Raw genomic sequence first — 15,087 nt, 5'->3', positions numbered from 1 at the left:
CAAACAGATCTTGCAGCTGGGCGGTCCTGTTAGCATTTGTTAGCAATCCCACACAAAAAACCCCTTCCATTTTCTTTTCCTACATTTCCCTAACTCTCGCCCACACTTTCCTCCTCTTTCATTTTGCTCTTTTATTTTCATGATTTGCCCTAATTTTTCTTCTTTCCCCACTTATTTTTAGTCTTAGCTCTTTATCCTGCTTGGCAGTTTAGAAATATATTGCAAAGTGGTAAAGCAGCAAACTTTTGCTAATATTGTGAATAGATTTTCCTTTAATCTGTCAAAGCAGTAAAAGCTTGCTTCCCCTCTCTCCCCCTTTATATCCATAATAACAGAATGTTAATCAGCCTTAGTGGTAACAAATCAGGAACAGAAGTTAGAATATTTATTTATATTCTGCCCTTTCCCCCAAAGGGTTTTATGCATTATACACTTACATTGTTCTTGCCTCTGTTTTTCTTTCACAACAACCTTGTGAGGTTGGTTAGGCTAAGAGTGTGTGATGGGCCCAAGATCCACTCACTAAGCTTCCATAGTAACTAGGGATTTGAACCTGGGTTACCCGGAATTGTTCCAACCACTAGTCCAACCACTACACAAGTTTAGCTTCCATTGCAAAGACCATTTTGCCCTGTAATTCCCACAATCATCCTCAAGTTTGTGGCCAATGTTGAGAATCCTAGTATTTGTTTGTTGATTGATTGCATTTGTATACCACCCTCATGTAAGGCTCAGGGTGGTTCACATAGAACATAACAGAACAATACATCAAACTCACTGATTATAAAGGTAACAGTAATAACAACAATAAACGAGAAATATTATTACATTCAGCGTAATGAACAATCTTAACAGGCCTATGGTTGGTCCAATCTGTTGCATGGGTTTAGGTAGTGAGGATTGAGGACCAGTAGCTGTTATTTAGTTTTGGTCGACCTCAACCAAGTGCCTGGTAGAGGAGCTCCCTTTTGCAGGCCCTGCAGAACTGCTTTAGTTCCATTAGGGCCCTGATCTCCTCTGGGAGCTCATTCCATCTGGTAGGGGCCAGGACAGAAAAGGACTTCCTTGGGGCCAGAGATCACTAGCCAGTTGGGGGTGGCAGAGCTATCAGCTGGGTCCAGACCGCATATGGCCTTAAAGGTAATTGCCAAGACCTTAAGCCTGATACGGAATTCGACTGGTAGCCAGCGCAGTTGTTGGAGGACGGCCCAGATGTGGGACCTCTGCGGTGTTACTGTGAGGCTCCTGGCCGCTGCATTCTGGACCCGTTGCAGTTTCACTGTGGCCAGGTGTTCCAGGGCTAAGTATGGCACTAGTAGTTTGATTTGGCAAAGGTGGTAGAAGGCCAGCCGCATTACTCTTGTGACCTCGGCCTCCATGGGAAAAAAAGCATCCAGGATACACCCAGGTTCCTGGCTGAGCAAGCCACTGATAGTTGCACTCCATCCTTGCTGGGCAGATGTGCTTCCTCGCTTGGACACTTCCTGCCCAGCCACAGGATCTCCATCTCTGAAGGACTGAGCTTCAGACAATGCTGCTTGAGCCACCTTGTCACTGCTTCCAGGCAGCTGGCTAATGCTTCTGGGGCGAATCAGAGCCATCATCCATTAGGAGGAAGAGTTGGGCAACCTGCATATTGGTGACAACCCAGCCCAAACTTCCATACCAGTTGGGCAAGAAGGCGCATGAAGATGTTGAATAGGATTGGAGAGAGGACCACTCCTTGTGGGACTCAGCATGTGAATTGGTGGCGGCTTAAAAATCTCTCTCCTAATGCTACCCTCCACCTGTGACCTCAGAGAAAGAAGATCAGCCATTGAAGGGCTGTCCTCCGAATTCCAGCATCGGCGAGGCAATGAGCTAGAAGCTCATGTTCGACTGTGTTGAATGTTGCTGAAAGGTCTAATTATACAAGCAGCTTTTTTTTCTTTGCGCTTTTTCCCTAGAACCTTTGAGTAGATGGGCTTCAGATGGCATTATAAAATACCAGAACTCTTATGCCCACATGTACATAGATGCCAAGTAACCTGTCAAGTATCTCTTATTCAGCCTAACCTTCATCACTGGGTTGTTGAGAGTAGCGATCCCCAACCTGTGGGCCACGGACCACATGTGGTCCTTCGACTAATTGGAGGTGGGCCCTGAAGGATGCCTTCTCCCCCCCGGCCCTTTACTTCATCCCCCCCCCGGCCCTTTACAACACACTTCATTGTTGTGGCATGTCTGTATCTTATTTTGAAGGGATGTTTAAACATTACCATAGCGATCAGAGAGCACTAGGGCAGTGGTTGACAATAGAGGAGTAAACTACCCCCCCCACACACACCGGGCCTCAGTAAAAGGCGTTGAGTGGTCCCCGGCATTGAGTGGTCCCCGGTGATAAAAAGGTTGGGGACCACTGGTTGAGAGGATAAAACTGAGGAGAAAAAATGTAAAATGACTTGGGTTCCCCATTGGGGAAAAAGGGTGGGGTAGAAATGAAGTTAAGTAATAGAAGTTATGTAATCCTCTGCCATGGATGGCCCAAGCTAGAGGGATCTCATCAGAACTTGAAAACTAAGTATGGGCAGCCTAGTTAGCATTGGGAAACCACCAAGAAGCCTAGGGTTGCTACGCAAAGCCCAACAATGGCAAACCACCTTTGTTTGTCATTTGCCTTGAACACTAGGGAGTCTCAATAAGACTCCCTAGCAGGATTAGCAGGATTTACCACCCTGTAATTCTATTCCCCACTAATGAGGCTTTGGAAGCTAATGGATTGGAATATGGAATACATTGGTGTATGTCCATTCCCAAAACAAACATGTATTATACATATGCATGATAATTAGTAATCAAAATAGCAAAAGGCATCTGAAAAACACAGTAAATTAATAGTGACATAAGCTTTTTGTAAGCCAGATAGGTCATAGCCCACCTTTATATTCGGTTGGCAGATATGTGTGTATGTATGTATCTATCGATGGCTGCTAGCCATGGTGACCAAATGGAACTTTTGCATCACAATGCAGTAAACCTCTGAATCCCAGTGCTAGGACAAGACCTGCCCTGTTGGTTGGCCCTTCAGAGTAATTGCTTGGTTGCTGTGTGGATCTTTTTGCTGGACTAGCAGGACCACTGGTCCACATTCTTATGCCAAGTTTAGCTCCAGAACAAATTAACTATGACCCATTTGACTGGTCAAATGAGGAAGGAGGTGCTTTTATTAATATCCAGGACATCTGGGTAAGGCTTCTAATTATTTGTTTTTGCTAGCTGTTTCAGTATTAACTGTTGTCAGTAAATTCACAACCAAAATGAAACCTAAGTTCACTGCAGGCTTGCCTTCATTCTCTGATTATATTATTGGCCTCTCCCATTTCCCCGACTGTCTGAACTGTTAATCTGCAGGGCGTAGCCATCTTTCCTTCCCCAGTGGGGCATTTAAAAGATGAGCAATTTCTTCCTAACAGAAAGCTCTATAGCTCTATTGCCAGGCTCAAGTATGTGCTTTTAATATCTACCAGTTGTTAAAATCAGAAAATCACAGACTGGCTTTTAAAAAAGTATTTTTTTAGTTCAGAAGCTTTTGCTTAAGAAACTTTAAGGCACCCCTTACTCCTCCACACCATCACGAGAATCCTGTCATGTTCACATAGTCTTAGATTTGAGTTCAGTAGCCCCTTGGAGACCAACATGATTTTTGGGATATGTGATTTCAGAGAGCAGAAGTTTCAGAAAATCTAGTTGGTATCTGAAATGCTACTGGACTGAATTTGGCCTTCCTGCCAGAAGCCACCCTGGCCGCCCTCTTAGTACAGTCCTACACTTGAATACTCAGAAGAGTGTCCTATTGAGTTCAGTGGGACTTATTCTAAGTAATTTAGAATTGCAGCCATAAGAATTTAACTGTGAAGAAATTTTTATTTGGGGGTGGGGATATATTGTTCAGTTTGGGATGTATTCGCCTGTGCTCAAATCTAGGTTTGGTCACAGAGGTCAATATATTTCACAGTGTCCAGAAGATGTTTCCAGCACACTGAGTTTTTATATACTCTTTCTGATTCTGATGAGTCAGAATGTTTCTTTCTTTTTTTTACATGCTTTTAAAAGGCATATTTAATTATTCACGCAATCCAATTCTGTGGCTAGTTCTCAGGTCATCTTTTTTTGAATAGGAGAGGCTGTATCTTTCCATTGACCAGTGTTTGGAGGGTATTTTTTGTTGGTTTGTTTGGTTTTACTCCAATACATTACACTGCCTGGATGAAAAAGAACACACTGACTTCAAAAATCAAATTTAAGCCCACTTTTGTTGTCGTTGTTAGGGAGAGAAAAATGTAAGAGGTGATTGGCTGTACTGTGGAAGTATGCAATGTATGATGTAGAAGAATGGGAGCTTATTTCTTGCATGTCCACGGAAAGTGCCGATCGCCACTTTCGAGTTGGGAGGCAAATTTCCTCTAGGCCTGACTGGCCAGACATTCTGGTTTCGGGGGGCAGCATCTGAGCGTGGAACTGGGGTCAGGTAGTTGTAAATTTCCTGCATTTGACAGGAGGTTGGACTAGATGACTCCGGTGATCCTTTCCAACTCTATGATTCCTGCAGGGGACAACATATGGAAAGCTATGTTTGGTTACCTTCCTTCTGCCACATGTGTTCCCATAATGCTATTCTCCGGCTGTTTCCTACTGTTCAGAAATTCCCCCACCCCTGCCTTTATCCCCCACACGTAGTCAAAATATAGATGGCATTCCCTCAATTACCTTCCTTCCTGTTTACAGGTTTTAATGATGTGTTTTGTTTAGTTGATCTTTTAATTATCATGTGTGTTTGTGTCCGCACGTGGGTGCAGTTTTTCAAAGCGGGTGTAATTTCTCAAAGCATGCTTTAATGATTTTGATTGCTTGCTGCCTTGGGGACCCTACACTGGGTAGAAAGGCTGCATAAGGAAGGGAACCCCAAGCTTTTTGAGCCTGTGGGCACATTTGGAATAACTACACTGCATGGTGGGCATGGCTACAAAACAGTTGCCATATGCTGCCACAAAATGGCTGCTGCAAGACATGAAGCCAGCCACAAAATGGCTACCATAACTTACCTTATCTGAAGTGCATAAAACTCTATTGGTCTTAAAGGTGCCACTGGACTCAAACTTAATTTCACTTTCAGTCACACAGTGAAGATCTGTGTGCTGTGATGGTGGTAGTGGTGGCGAAAGCAACATTTTAAACAATTTGTACTGCCAATCAAATCTTCAATGGCCAGTCAGAAGCCTTGCTGTGCAAAGCCTGACCTGGCCCCGCCCACTTTCTAAAAATGATCGGTGGGCCCCTGAAAGTTCTCTGGCACCCAAGGACACCAATTGCTGAGGACCCCTGCCATAAGGAAAGGGTTGCTTGTATGCCAGGGCTTTTAAAGAGTATTGAATGGTGGGCATATTTCTAAGGACGAGAATGGATTTGGGGTTTGCTGATTTTATCTAGTTTTAACTTGATTTTTTTTTTAAAAACATTGTTGTAATCTACCCTGAACCATAAGGAAAGGTTAGGCATAAGTGTTTTAATAGATTAACATTTTAAATAATAATAATAGATGCAAGTGCATTGCTTACAGACATATCATGTGCAGCAGTGGTCCCCAACCTTTTTATCACTGGGGACAGGTCAACGCTTGACAATTTTACTGATGCCCGGGGGTGGGGGGGTAGTCTTTTGCTGAGGGACGCCACTGCCACCTGAGCCCCTCCTCCGCTTGCTTTCCCGCCGGCTCCTCTGACTTCCTGCCGCCCACTGTGGGGCGCTGCCAGCAGCAGCTGCGCAGTGCCACGCTGAGGGGGGAGCCCTAGGCATGACGGCCGCCGGAGAGCACCAAAGGTGAGCTGGTAGCAGAGTGGCAGGGCAGCCTCTGAGGCAGCAGCCGGGGAGGAGGAAAAGGAGAAGCAGCGGCCCGGTATCGACTGATCCACGGACCGGGACCAGTCAGCGGATCAGGGGTTGGGGACAGCTGATGTCCAATAAGTGTACTACACAAATAAAAAGAAACATGAGGTATGCAGGGACCAAATAAAAAAGATCCGTCTTCAGCCCCCCTCAGTTTTATTTATTTACTAGCAAGAAAGCCCATTGCAACCAGGAATGCAATGGGCACTAGGACCCAGGGGACACCGGGAGGTACAGATCTCTCTCTGTGTCTCTTTCTCTCCCTGTCCCTGCCTGTCTCTTGGTGTGCCTAGCAGCAGGAGGCATAGCAGATAATCAGGGCTGGCTTGTTGGAGGTAAGCAGGGTTGGTGTGCAGTTTGGAGCAGTTCTGTCTCTCTCCCTCTCTCCCTCCGTCGCACCAGAGGCAGCTCTCTCCATATCTCTCTCTCCGTGGCAGCAGGATCCATAGTAGGAAATTAGGGCTCGTTCTTAGGAGGGAAGTAGGGCTGGTCAGCAGCTTGGGGCGGCTCTTTGTGTCTCTCTTTGACTCCCTTGCAGCAGGAGCGATAGGAGGGAATGAGGAGTCGTGTTCAGGCTGGCAGGACTCTGTGTGTCTCTCTGTCTCTGGCACATCTGAGAGGAACGTGGCTAACGTCCAGGGAGGGAGGGCAGGAGCTGTAGGAGCTGGGCCAGTCGGTGTAGCCAGCAACGCAACTCGGACAGGGGGGTTGCAGTCCGCTAGATTGGCCCTATTCCAACTCAGACAGCTGGACACGTTCCACCCCCCAGGCTGTTTCACAAATATAGAGAGGAATCATAGATAAGGATGGCATTCATATTTCACTTTCCTTCAAGGAATTCAGGGTAGGTGATTTTCAGACAACCAGGACAAGTCCTTTGGAGAAAATGGCAACTTTGGAGAGTAGGCTTGCAGGGGTGGCCAAACTAAACTGTGGCTTTCCAGATGTCCATGGACTACAACTTCCAAGGGCTCATGGAAGTTGTAGTCCATGGACATCTGGAGAGTCACAGTTTGGCCACCCCTGCAGCATTATACTGTGCTGTGGTCCCTGCTCCCCCCAGGCTCCCCCCCCAAAAAAATCCAGGTTTTTCTCAACCCAGAGCTGGCAACCCTAATAAGTAGAGACCCCCAAAGTGTCCTATCTGAGCATGGATCAGCTGAGTTTTGCATAGGTTTGATGTCTTGGCTGCCTTCAGGCTGAGCACAGTGAAGTTAGCTGTAGTCAGCCGCCTCCCAGTTATGAGGACATATTTAATAAGTAATCAGACTGATGTGCTTTAAGCAGGATAATATGAATTGTGAAGTTCCCTTCTTGAATTGAGAAAAGCTGTATCTCAACCACTGAGTTATGTAGGTCTTATGCTTAATGCCCTTTCTTGAAATCTTGAGAAGCCGCACTTCCCAGAGAGAGCTCTTGCACAAGAATTACTAATATTTGGTCTCCCCACTCATATGGGACTAAGAATACTTCACAACCATACAGGGTTCGGATACTCTTTGAACACAGAAGAGCAGCCAGTGCCATTATATTAATCATTATTCAAATTATTAATGTTGCCAACCTTGGTTTTCAAAAATATTTTTGACAGAGTAGGTGGTGAAGTCAAGTGGCAGAAAATGCACCTTTCCAGTTATGTTTCAAACCTTGGTGTATTCAACTAAATTCTTGAGAGCCAGTGTGGTGATTACACTGCTGCAATAGGACCATGAGACTTGGGTTCAAATCCTCCTTTTGCCATGTCCACTGGGTGATCTTGAGCCAGTCATTCCTCACTATGGCCGCCTTGTTATGAGGATAAAATGGAGAACAGAACGATTTGTGTCTCCCTTGATTCTTTGGAGGATAGGTAGAATCAAAAAGAATAAGAAATGTATGTATCTTTCTGCAGAAAAATAACGTATGGGTCAGATTTTAAAAAATTAAACCCCTACCTACCTACCCTAATTTAAAAAGGGGGGGGGGATGCAAAGTGTGCCATTTGTGATTGTGCTGCAGCAAAAGCAACTTACTAGCACATTCGACAGCATGGTTGGGCTGCTAGTTAACTGCAAGTCTAAGCTCATTGAAATCTTTCAGATCGCATAAACAAGAGCCAAACCATACCTTTTATTAAGACTGACCGAAATGACACGAAAGGGCATGCAAGCTTTTGAGTTCTCCGGCACTCCTCGTCGGGCTTTTGGTTTTGATGCTGCTGCAACAGCTGCTGTTAGGGAAGAGGGACAAGCAAGCCGTCTCGGGCTTCAACCTGAAGGCCTTGCCTCCCAGCCATCCTACGAGCGGTTGTGATTTCAAATGGTGCCGGCGTCAGGGGCTGAGACCGGGGTAACTCCGCAGAATATTGCAAGCCGTTTAGTCTTCCGGGTCTGATGACGGACAGGGGGCTGCAGCCCGCTAGATTTCCCTCTGCTGACCTCCCTGCTAGCAGTGGCTCCTCGCCTGCCTCGCGTGACGACGCCCTCCCTCCCTGTGCCAGCGGAGGGGGGCGGCAGACGGCGGGGCCCCGAGCGGATCCCACGGGCCGGCATCGCGAACCAGGTGAGCCGAGGGGCGGCCTCTGCGCCTTTGCGCGCCGCCCATCGCCCAGCTGGTGGGAGCCGATAGGAGAAGAGCGCGGAAACTTTTCCGTGGCGTAGCCAGATCCGGATCCCGCGGCGGCGGCTGCACTGACGTGGTCCATCGGGTCAAAACAGAGCAGTGGAGCCGCGGCCGGATCGGCGTCCCGGAGTTGCACTCCCAGCACAGCGGATTAGACAAAGCCGGTGAGCTCTGGCGGGGGGAGGAAGGGTGGATTCTCTTTCCCCCACCCCGCCGCCGCTGCCGCTTTTGGGGGATGTGGTTTCCGGCTGAAAATCTTGGCTTGCATTTCCTAGGGAGGGAGGGAGAGAGAGAGAAAACCACGGTCGTCTCTGTTTCATGCAGCTGCTGATTTAAAGGTGGGTGGGGGGTTGGAATAGACGTCCCCCACAGATGACCTTCGTATTAACTTGCAATCTGATGCAAGCTTTCAAACAGAAATGATCTGGTTCTCCCCCACCCCAGACCCTGAGTCTGTGCAAGAAGTCCTACACGGATCGTTGTGATTGTGTTTTGTTTTGTTTTCTTGCGAGCCGGAAGCGGTGACGCTCTTAGTTTGTGGCGGTCACAACATGCAGGAGTTTGGGAGCATCTCAAACGTAAATGCGACTTTTTCGTTGGACTGAGCCCCCTTCCGAATCATTGCACGGAAGGAAGCGGGCTGTAGTCCAGGCAAACTTGTGTCGGGATCACAGTCGCGTTAAGTCCCTCAATATGCCACAAGGCTACTGTTTGCATTTCAACCGGATCTCCTTTCACGCCTGTTGCCGGGTTCTTCAGCGCTATATTCGTTCGGCCGATTTCGTGTTTGAAAAAATCCATCTGGCACAAAGAGAAAATCACCCCATTCCTTGCTGCACAAGTGTTTCTTTTTTTTTCTTCTTTTCTTTGGGGGCAAGCTAGCAGAATGTTTGTGGGATTCCAGATTACTTTGGAATGCTCTGGGTTTTTTTTTTTATAGAGGCCCATTATATTCTGTATTATTCATGTTCATGTATAGGACTAGGCTGCAAACCTGAAGGCAGGGGTAGTCAAACTGTGGCCCTCCAGATGTCCATGGACTACAATTCCCAGGAGCCCCTGCCAGCGAATGCTGGCAGGGGCTCCTGGGAATTGTAGCCCATGGACATCTGGAGGGCCGCAGTTTGACTACCCATGCCTGAAGGAATGTTTGAGTAATTGCAGTTTAGCCAGTCCCTTGCAGGTTTATCCTTGTGCACCCACCCATTAGGGCAGTGGTTCTCAACCTTCCTAATGCCGCGACCCTTTAATACAGTTCCTCATGTTGTGGTGACCCCCAACCATAAAATGATGCGTTCTTTCACAGAAATTAAACCGAACCTGACCAGTGGTGTGAAGATCATCATGTTTCTTACTACTGATTTCTCCTGGCCCTCGGCTTAATGGAAGAGGGTCTCCCCTTTCCTAGGAAACCTGGTGTGTGTTCACAAGAACCTGTTTCCACTGTGAAGCTCTCTTCATTAACGTTAAGAAGGAATGCATCCTTGCTCTCAAGTTCCATTCAGTTTTGTGGACTCCCTTAAGGTAGCCCGATATTGGAAGCCAAGCAGAGACAGCTTGGACCGGACACCATAAAGGAATACCACGTTCATGACTTGGAGGCAAGCAATAGCAAGGCACCTCTGAATGTCTCTTGCCTTGAAAACCCTAGTGCAGTGGTTCTCAACCTGGGGGTCTGGACCCCTTTGGGTGTCGAACATCCTTTTCACAGGGGTCGCGGCAGGGTGAGCAGCTTGGCTGGGGGTGGGGGCACCGCCACTGTTGCCACGAGATCAGCATGGTGGGAAAAGACGCAGAACTGAACTGAGAACCCTGAGGGGAAAAACAATTTATATACAACTTAGCTCCACATGAGTGCTTGTGGTTCTGAAATGCTCTGTACAACTGCAGACCAAACCTGGACTTGCCAAGAAAATTCCTGGTTCAGAACATAAGAACCCTGTAGGATCAGACCAGTGGTTCATCCCACCCTGCAGCTTGTGTTACACATTGTCCAATGAGCTGCCTGCACGTTGCCTCCTAGCACTGATTTTTCAGAGCTTTACTGCCTCTGTGTATGGAGGTTCGCTGCATTAGCTATTAGCCATTGAATGTAGAACCGTCTTTTAAAAGCCAGGTATGCTTGTGGCCATCACTGAATTCACTAGCAGTGAATCCCACAATTTAATTACTTGCTGAGTAAAGAAATAGCTGTGGGTTGGCTGCTTCTCTGGAGAGCCACTGGCAGTCACAGCCAAGTAACCTTTGTGATTCAGGGACTGCTGCTGGGCTTGACCCTGGACAGGTGGGTATATGCTGACCCAGGTGGAACCAAGCTGAGGGTCTTCGATGGCTTTGCCAACATTGCAGGGTCCTCTTGGGTCAGCTGGCTCCAGGGCTGCTTCCAAATCTACCTCACATCCCTATACTAAATCCTAAACCAGGTACTTTCTTTTTTTCTTCCTTTTTTTTAACTCTGTGGGATTTCTTAGTACACAGGCAATGGGATTAGCTTCATATAGTGATACAGTAAGACAGCATGAGTCCAATAAGTTGCAGTGTGTCCTTTGCAAAGATAATAGAACTGGTGGGTGTCTAAACTTGGTGGGGTATTACTTTTTGGTAAGAACAGAGCATTTTAAGGTGAGTCAGTTTGGTGTAGTGGTTAAGAGCGGTGGCTTCTAATCTGGAGAGCCATATTTGATTCCCCATTCTTCCTCCACATGCAGCCTGCTAGGTGATCTTGAGCCAGTCTCTGGGAGCTGTCTCAGCCCTGCCCTACCTACCTCACAGGGAGTCTGTTCTGTGGAGAGGAAGGGAAGGTGATTGTAAGCCACTTTGGAGACTCCTTCGCATAGTAAAAAGTGAGGTATTCAAAACCAGCTCTTCTAAAGTATCTAAAACACAGGATCCCATTGCGTGTACTTTCACAATGCTATAGAATTTCAGGTTCATCCCACTGGTGGAATTTCCTTGCTTTTCAGGACATGCTGATATTAGGATTTTCAACCATTTTGCAATCGGTTAACTGACTTTCACTTTCCCACATCTTACCTGTGGGGCTTTAATTAGAAATTCTGAAAGGCTGGTCAGAGCCTCTGCGTATGAATTTAAAAATTGTTGCCATACAGCTCTTAACTTCAGTTTCCCAGACTTGATACTTATACTTTGTCAATATGAGATGCCAAGGATCAAGTCTCTCTGCCCTCTCCCCAAATGTGTCCTTTTTTTTTGTGATTGTGATTGGCCAGACACAACGATTGTTATCCAAAGAACTAGTTGGCTTTTGGTTTTTCTTTTCTCCCTTGAACAGCACCATATCACACATAAATTCTAAAGTCTGCCCAGGTTTCCAGTGTGACTTGCTACGTGTACACAGGTATACTGTTCAAGAAACATCAATCTCAAACCGTGCTGAGGACACAGAGCTAATTGTGTGGTGCATTGGACGATGGCCAACAATATCCATTTGATTTACCAAACGCAACCAACCATTGTTTTCCTGTTGTGTCTTTTTAAAATTCTTTCTCCCTGTACATTCTTAAGTTTGTGTTTAAGCTTGCCTAACTCAAGTAGGAATGTATTCATTCAGTCATTCATGAGACCTTTGTGGGTCCTAGTAAAAGATATTGTAGGATTTTTGTTTTTGTACTAAATGCCTACCTGTAATGTTGCCTATCAGACATGGGTCAAAGAGAGACTCCAGCAAGGAAATACTGAGTTGGAAGTCATATAGATTTGGTACTATCATACTGGGATTCAGTAGGGCTGGGGGTGGCTGGTTCAAGCAATTGTTCCTCCCTACACTGTTGTGATCCTACTTCCTATTTTTACTGTTTTATCTACAGCTGGGAGTGGTTCATATCCACACTGTATGATTTACTCTTCTGATCCCATTTCCATTTGTGATTTGAAATATAATGTCCCACTGGGACAACACTTGAGTATTATCTATCATATGACATGTGTAGTACAGGCAGGACATCCGCGGATTGACTGGCAACCAGGCAAGGGACATTCCGAGGTCGTTTGCCATTTCCTGCCTCTACATCATAACCACTAGTGTTCGTTGGGGGACTCCCATCCAAATACTAGCCAAGGTTGACCCTGCTTAGCCTTCATCTTCTGTTGGGATCAGACTCGCCTGAGCAATCCAGGTCAGGATACTGAATTTTGGGAAGCTTGGTTTTCAGGCTTCTCATTGCAACAACTCCTACTTTTTCTACTTTGTAAGTATGCATGTGTGTAACTTCCCACCAGCTATAATTTCATAAAGATACCTATATGAATAAGGAGTCCCAAAGTGGCTTACAAACACTTTCCCCTCCTTTCCCCACAACAGAGCCCCTGTGAGGTAGGTGGGTCCAGAGAGCTCTGAGAAAAATGCATCTAACCCTCCTAGCTCGCTGCATTTGGAGGAGAGGTAGGGAATCAAACCTGGTTCTCCAAATTAGAGGCCGCCACTCTTAACCACTACACCTTTGGCATGCAAAGCATGGCCCCCACCACTCAAGACAAACATAGATTGATGCCACAACAGATTAGTCTTCAAAGTGCCACAAGTGTTGTGAAAATAGAGTGGGGGTGCAGATCATTGTAAGTGACCCTGAACTCCTTGGAAGAAAAATGGGATAAAAACCAAGGGTTCGGGAAAGCTACACAATCTAATTTAAATTTATTCTAACAGATATATGTGCCCAGATTTGTTCTCTGGTTCTTGTTATAATATTGACTCTTTGATACCAGTACATGGCTTGATGAATGGCTCCAAAACAGAGACCTCAAGACCTTTTTTATCAAGAGAAGATTTTGTTTTGTTTTTAATGTATCCCTTGCTTCTGTTTGGGGAATAGATTCAGGTAGATAGCCATGTTGGGTTGAAGCAACAGAACAATGCCTGCGCACAAAAGCTTATTATACCTAGAAATAAACTTAGTTGGTCTTAAAGGAGCCACTGGACTCAAACTTTGTTCTGTTCCTTTTGGGGCTGAAACAACAGTTGCACAGGACACTGAAATTGACTTCCCCATGACACATTTTCCCCCTAAATAGTCATAAGTGCAAAACATTATTAACCATGTGAATCTCGCTGCCACAGTGGAGGGATTTTGCTTGCATGGTTTCCTTGAATTTGCTGTGTGAGACAGGTCATAGTTTAGTGGCCTCAGAAGAAAAAAGGAAATCACGAGGCACATAGTAGTCTTCTCTATGTTTATAGATGAAAAGGTTATAACATAAAGTCTAAATGGCCAAACATATGATCAAACATAAAGAGTCAACCAAAACGGGATCCTAGTTTAAGTGACCCGCTTTCTGTTTTATCTTCGTCAGTGGTTGCTCTTCCAATATACTGTCACAATAGTAGTCGTAGTATCACATTGGCAAAATGCTCATAATCGTCTGGGGATTTAGTGGCAGCATATGCGTAAGATCCCATGTTAAATCCTTAGACATCTCTAGTAACAACTAGATTAGGTAGCATCTTGAAGACCAACAAAATTGGGGGTGGGGGTTATAAGCTTTTGAGAGTTAACATTCCCTTTTTATTCCATGAAATAAGGTTTCAGACTGTAGGGCTGGGAGAACCTCCACCAAGCATAATAGAAAATTACCTGAGCTGCATAGATTATACTTAGGCTCTGTATACGACAGTTTCATATGTTAATCAGTGAATTCCTCTTTTTCACAGGTGGGGCTGCGATTCTCATATTGAGTGTTTTAAAATGATGGCTGGAAGATATGTCAATTGATTGCTGTAGATATGCAAATTCGTCTCTAGCAAAGAACACCAAACACATTCCAGAGGCAAAGCTTTTTGCAGCAGAAAGGCTTTAAAGTATCACATATCTTTCTGTGTCACTAGGGAGTGATCCCCACCCTCTGATTTAATCTTTTGCTCTTTTCTCCTGGTCGCATCTGCATAACTGTGGGATTTCTATGTGTCAATTTTGGTATCAGTTTGCCTGAAATCAGAGACATAAGATGACCTCACTTCTCTTTATATTGTTACAGGCCCTAAACCTTGTTCAATCATGCATCTGCAACCCTCCTTCATCTATAGCTGTAATTCAACTGTACAAAATTAGCATCTGTCTCTGACCTCATTGATTTGTAAACTGGTTTCCCCCCCAAGAATCCAAAATGGCTTACATCCTTCATTCCTCCTTCAGTGCATTCCCCACAAAACCAACCCTGTAAGGTAGGTTAGATTAGTTCAAGGTCACATGGTAACCTTCCACTGGCAAAATGGAGATTTGAATGTGTTGTAGTCTGACATCCTAACCATCACTCCAGTTTGCTTTCACAAGTGTTATGAGGGTACAATACACGTGTTCCAGTACTAGTGTACTAACTATATATGGACTTCCTTGTGACTAAGGGAAGGTTGTAGGAATGATTCCCTGTGGAACCATCTTTGCTTCTTGCACAAAGATGAACCTGTGAACTAGAAGCATCTGCTCAGGAATTACCTGTAAGGAGGTTGCTTGAATGAGCTGTTCTGTGAAAATGGTTTCCACAAATAATTCCTGTTACGTCAAGAAGGTGTTTGTCTGTAGCAGTAGAAAGGCAGTCTGCAAGTTAACA

At 45.6% G+C, this 15,087-nt stretch overlaps 1 protein-coding gene across 5 annotated transcripts in view; it reads left to right on the top strand.

The window, feature by feature from the left end:
* Window positions 1-15,087, top strand: part of SMIM14 (small integral membrane protein 14) — a 56,338-nt gene that overhangs the window by 8,589 nt on the left and 32,662 nt on the right. Inside the window, exon 1 of one of the 5 annotated variants that reach the window (XM_077301723.1) lies at window positions 3,046-3,225. The exons of 2 other annotated variants lie outside the window; for them this stretch is intronic. The gene's annotated coding sequence lies outside the window, so the exon portion shown is untranslated. Of the gene's footprint in view, window positions 1-3,045; window positions 3,226-8,267; window positions 8,688-15,087 lie in introns of those variants that run through there. 2 more of the 5 variants (XM_077301724.1, XM_077301721.1) reach the window with 2 other exon arrangements.

This window comes from Paroedura picta, chromosome 10 (genome assembly GCF_049243985.1).
Source record: "Paroedura picta isolate Pp20150507F chromosome 10, Ppicta_v3.0, whole genome shotgun sequence".
NCBI classification, from domain to species: domain Eukaryota; kingdom Metazoa; phylum Chordata; class Lepidosauria; order Squamata; family Gekkonidae; genus Paroedura; species Paroedura picta.
The sequence above is the reverse complement of the archived record's forward strand: the minus strand, read 5'-3'. Positions and strand labels throughout refer to the sequence as shown.